The following is a 6,351-nucleotide window of genomic DNA, read 5'->3' as shown; positions in this document are numbered from 1 at the left end:
AATGCGCTGCAGTTCTGAAGAATGTGCGCATGAATCTGGATAAATGTAGTACGTCTATTTTACCGACTGGAGACTCTGGTAGAAAGGGAAAGTAGAATGTATTTGAAAATAGATTTCAGTTTAAAAAATACACGAACGTAAGAACTGCGACGTACCTTTCAGTAAGCGCTAACGTTCTCAATGAAGCACGTGTCACAGTGTACATCATCATGTACATGTATTTTCAAAAAAGAAATTAATTTCCTAAGTGAAACTTTTGGCATTTTCATTAACTATTGAAAATAATATGATACTTTGACTTCTTTGAATAACTATGTAGGACGATAAGTCAACGGCTTCTCCAGTCAATACACATTTCACAGAAAGACGACAGGAATGCATCATTGTTTAAAAATATGTATTTCAACGATTTCATAAATATCAAGAAATTAAGCAACGATATGACACATTTATATAAATAAATAGACGAATAAATTAAATAGCATTGCACATCTGTTTCAAATAGCTGTCACCCTGATAAATTACTAGCACAACGACACACAGAAAAAAGCAACACTTACACACAATGAATGGAACACAGGTAAACTATCTGGTAAAAATAATATCATAAATACATAGCATCATCCTGCATCCTAGCAAGCATCAATTCTCATTGTAAGCACTATCATACACATAGATAATTTTCCTTATAAGCACTGGCACATACACAGATAATTTTCCTTACAAGCACAGGCATATACATATATAATTTTTCTTACCAACAAATGATACATACACAGACAATTTTCCTTACCAACAAATGACACGTCACAGATAATTTTTCTTACAAGCACTGGTACACACATAGATAATTTTCCTTACAAGCACTGGTACACACATAGATAATTTTTCTTACAGGCACCGGCACATACATACATGTAAATGATTTTCCTTACAAGCACCGGCACATACATAGATAATTTTTCTTACAGGCACATACATAAATGCTTTCCTTACAAGCACTGGCACATACCCATATAATTATTCTTACAATGATTGCATAAACATGGATAATTCTCATCAGAAGCATCAACAGATACAGAAATAGTTTTCAGTTTAGTATAATTGTGCGCCATAAAATTTTTGAGTTTATATAATTAAGATCGTATTGAACAAGTTATCTGACGAAAGGAAATGGGGATATATGTGTTGCATTTTTACATAAAATCTACTCGCGTTGTTCATTACTTGAAATACTCGCTGTTCATACGACAAAAAATGTTTCAATACATGTATAGGAGATTGGTGTCCGGAATAAACTTGTTTAACCTTCACTGAAAATAGCACTGAGCTCCATCATAATGCAATTATTTTCCCGCATCTAAACAATTGCAAAAGTCGACTCCATTTATTTGAAACCATAATTGTTTTTACTTGTGAATGTTCGTATAGAATTCAAGTTATCTCGCTTTCATTAGAAAATAAGCATTTAAAAACGTGTATTACTAAAATATAATAAAACTCACGTTAAAACAAAAATAATTAGCGCATGAAATTAAAATAGCAGAAAAGTAGCCGCGGGAAATATGCTGCTAAAAGAAATAGTGACAATGATATTTTCTTTAGAAAATAGAGGATAATAATTTGGAAAGGAAGAAATACTGACAGGTATAGGCGACTGTGATCTGATGAGAAGCATAATGATGGAATGTCATATAAGTATCACATGAATCACACTGCACTGGATGTACGTCTCCTGCCGAGGACCAGCGGATTATGACGAAAACTTCGGACAATGACGACGCACACACGGCTCAAACAGCGGGGGTCACTCAGACACAACAGTCAAAAGCAAAAACGAAACAGCGGGAGTCTGATCCGCACAGAAATAAGAAATCCGCTCGCACTTACTTACATCAATAGAAAACGAGTACATAGTTCATTCAGATTACGTCACGAGGACAAAGCCATGAAAGACAATTTTTGATTGGATAATCATTATCACAGATGCACATTATCATCACATCACCAGCGATGCGATGGGGACTTATTTTAATCTCTGGACACCTGTTTTCTCCTTAATTGTGTCTTTGATCACCTTTGATCAAGTTCTGGTATTAAACATCCCTCAAAATAAGCGCATTTTAGAGAAAGCACCAACTGAACTCCTAAGTATGTCTCCAAATTTTACTTTCTTGAATTCATTAAGTTCTTTATCAGATTGTTGTGTCGTAAAATCTGCAAAAAAAAAAAAAAAAAAAATATATATATATATATATGTGTTATGTCATGCATATCGTTTACATCCTACCTTTTGATGTTTAACTTCGATAAAATCGGTGAACTTATCAGATGAATATCTTCGATTTTAACTGTTACTTTATTTCTCAATATGGATTGAAAAAAAATGAATGCGTTCTGGGTCTGGGTTGGAGGAGTGACAATTTACAGGAGTGGATCCAAAATATTTTCAACGGAAGTTTAATTCATACAACCCAAAAGGGTTCTAAATGTTACAGAATTTCCAACCAAATGGAGAGGAAGTTTATGGTTATGATTACAATTCCCGTACCCCAACCCCCCTGGATCCGCCCCTGCAAAACAATTTTACCAATTCAAGCAGAAAAACGTGGATTGTTGGATATCTATCTTGCTATCGCCGGTACTTACACAGCTAACTAGGACTTTGATGTATTTGGCCTGCACGAACCCGTCGTCATCCATCTTGTTTATTTTACGTAAGAGCTCTGGAAACAAGAATGGAAAAGTCAGCATATATTGCATACAAACGATTTACATGAGACGTCAATGTATTTGCCAAATTACATTGGAATGTCTCAAATCGGAGAAAAGATCTGTTTTAATGTCTCCGTGATTACGCTTAAATGTACATTCCATAAACATTTTAGCTCCTTTTTTAATTCAGTACTGATTTAATACAAAATGCAAATTGCAAACATGTAAGCATATCAAAAATGAAAATCAGCATAAACGAACATCAAAGTGATAATAGTAACAAATATCTTATTTAAAAAGCTTTAAGGCACCCCATAGCCGCTGAGCAGATTGAGCTATAAATGTTTACAAGATATGTAGATCATTCACAAAATATCAAATAATTTAGACATGCCCTTTTTATAATGCATTACTCTGTGTGTCTTTTAAAAATGAACAAAGCTGATGTGACAAGTCTACAGTACGAAAGTGTTCTCTAAATGGCCATCGGAATATTGTAAAGAGGTAACATTATACTAAGGCGTTTTGGTCAAAATCAAAAAATCATGAAATGGTATTTGTTCTTAACGTAATAATAATTGAAGTACAAATTAAAAAAAAATAGCCATCGTAATTTTTTCAATCAAAATATTTTATATCAAAGTGGATAGGCGAAGAGATGACTTGTTATCCTTTAAAACATTGAAATACAAACAAAAAACAACAACATTTAGTTTACGAACACTAAAAAATAACAATTAAGAAACCATTTCTTTTTGTGACATTAATGGCGATATTTAGAGTAGCTAACATTTATCTAAAGTATCTATTAACTATCTATTACTATGGTTTTTTTTTTATCTTGTTTTCATTGTTATATAGGAATTTGTTCCGATGCAAAAATTGATAGTTCGTTTTGTTTCGAGACCGCTGTACATGTAATCGTAAGAAATTATTTGAAACAGGTTGAAAATGAAATATGTTTTTAAAAACATGCACTCTAACAGCTTCACATCATTTGTTTGAGGTGAGAAAATATACAACGTTGATCATAGATGGATGGGTTATTATTTTTCTGATGCAGAAACAAACCCTTTTGTTTTAGAGTGAAACGAAGACAAGAATATCTTTTTTTTTATATTGCAATCGCATAAATGCTCACAGTACATGTAACAGTTCTAATCAATAAATGCTTTTTTTACTTTTGCTTTTATATTTCTGATTGGGAATTTAAAAAAAACAAAAAAACCGGTCCAGTGATGAATAAATTCTGCAGAAACTACCTGTAGACATAATGCTTGCGATTGAATGACAATATTCCGGAAAGTAAATGTCTGTCTTAGTCGTATACGGTGTTTTGTGAAACATAACACTGTGTATTATATACTACAAGTACTTGCCGTGATTGCACGTGTGCGGTCTTGCTAAAACGCTCCCCACCACTAAAACCAAGAACAAAACTCCAGTCTTGAACATTCTCCTGGACAACAAACTCACCCGGTGGTGTGTAGAACTGTCGATTTGATAAATTTGATTTAACTAAATAGGTTACTATCTTCTTTATATATATACTATATGCTGCGCCGCTCCTGTCGCGGTCTAACGTAAAACCACTGTCAGGGGGCGTCTATTTCCACTCGTCTGTGCCTTTCTTTATTCACAGATGGTCAGTTGAAGGTGTAGAAAGTCTTAATGCGCACGCAGTCACTTGTGTCATCTTAATCCAGATTTAAATTACAAAAGAATTGATGACGATAGATTTGAGAAGATCCCTCCTACCCAGCGGAGGTGTTAAACCATTATAGTAAATATCACCACAAATAGCATAAACCATAGCTAAAATCAGCACAAATATCATTTAGTATAGTCCAAATCAGCACAAATATCATAACCATAGCCAAATTCAGCACAAATATCATAAACCATAGTTAAAATCAGCACAAATGTCATAAACCATAGCTATATTCAGCTCAAATATCATATAACATGCATAGTTAAAATCAGCACAAATATCATAAACCATAGCTAAAATCAGAACAATTACCATAAACCGTAATCAAAATCAGCGCACAATATTCATGAAATACAAAATCAGTAAGTGCAAATATAATAAAACATTGTCAACATCAATCAATAGAAATATCATAATCCATAATCAAAATCAATACATCAAAATATCATAATCCATATTCAAAATCAATACACCGATATATCATAATCCATAATCAAAATTAATCAATAGAAATGTCATAATCCATAATCAAAATCAATACATCAAAATATCATAATCCATATTCACAATCAATACACCGATATATCATAATCCATAATTAAAATTAATCAATAGAAATATCATAATCCATAATCAAAATTAACAAATCTAGTATACAAAATAAGCGCGAACACAAATATTATAAACTGACATTGTCCTGTATTCAAACGCCGTTCTATTTCGCTTACCCCTCGTCGCAATTCAGAATATTGATGCAGCAGTCAAGTTTCTAACGCCCAGTATACTGGGAAGTTTGTTTACTTCTATCATTTGGTTCTTGAGCGAATTGAAAATATAATTACCATCTAAAAAGAAACAGCTGAAATGAATACAAATTGTATGACAGTGGTTATTGATACCGATTGATGTAGATATAGGGCTCACGGCGGGTGTAACAGGTCAACACGAGATGGGTACTCCTCCTAGACACCTGGTCTCTGGTATGTCCAGGGGTCATATTTGCGTTATTTGCGTTACTCTTAATTTTGTATTTCTATAGGAATCATGATGTTGATTACTATTCGTAATTTTCGCTTTCTCATTGATATGAATATCAACAACTGACTGACAGGAAAGGAAAATTTTAAAACCAAGAAGTCGATTTCAGGGTAAAATCTTACATTTACAGATGAATGTGCATTTCAACTAGACAGTGCAACCAGTGTAAATGATATGGAAACGTTTCCATAATAAAGAACTACTGTGTTTCCTGCATTTGGAAAACCGGAAGTTGGTAAAGAGTTCATCACCTTCAGGATAAGGCGACAGATCACAAGTGGATTATATATTGATAGAAAGATATTAGACTTAATATTTTAATATTTATTTGCTCATTACCATTATTGTTATTTTTTGATAAGCGGGTGAGTTTGGTAACTTTCTTCAAATGCTCTAAGGCAAAGAAGAAAACAACATCTGAAAAGTGAATGAAAAAGTGAAGATAACGGTCAATAAGAGTTGGGCAAAGACAAATCCCTGAACACATAAGAGGTGGAATCAGACGCCAAGGAGGAGTAAGCATCCCCTGTTCACCAGTCACAATGTAATAAAAGAGCAGAAGATCCGCAAGGTAATTACTGAACATTGTTCAATGGGAATTTAGCTTGCGGAGTGAGATGAAATGCGCACAGCATCCATCTTTATAACGTATTCAAATAAGGAAAACAACAATGGTTCAAAATTTGTGTATTTCAAAAGGATATCAACCGTGGGATTTGAAGACGTCTTTGATGCAAGGTGAAGATAACGAACAGTGATCAATCTCATAACTCCTACAAGCAATACAAAATAGATAGTTGGGCAAACACGGAGCCCTGGACATACCAGAGGTGGGATCAGGTGCCTAGGAGGAGTAAGCATCCCCTGTTGACCGGTCACACCCGCCG

The 6,351-nt window shown here is 33.8% G+C and overlaps 1 long non-coding RNA gene across 1 annotated transcript; it reads right to left on the bottom strand.

The window, feature by feature from the left end:
* Nucleotides 1–383: 383 nt before the first annotated feature.
* Nucleotides 384–3,654, bottom strand: LOC130052954 (uncharacterized). The gene is made up of 2 exons (XR_008801337.1): nt 2,650–3,654; nt 384–2,217 (listed from the first exon to the last, which is right to left on the bottom strand). It is a non-coding gene; the product is annotated as an uncharacterized LOC130052954 (long non-coding RNA).
* Between the last annotated feature and the right edge of the window lie 2,697 nt (nt 3,655–6,351).

Source organism: Ostrea edulis, chromosome 3 (genome assembly GCF_947568905.1).
Source record: "Ostrea edulis chromosome 3, xbOstEdul1.1, whole genome shotgun sequence".
Taxonomy (NCBI): domain Eukaryota; kingdom Metazoa; phylum Mollusca; class Bivalvia; order Ostreida; family Ostreidae; genus Ostrea; species Ostrea edulis.
This window is presented reverse-complemented; position numbering and strand designations above follow the sequence as displayed.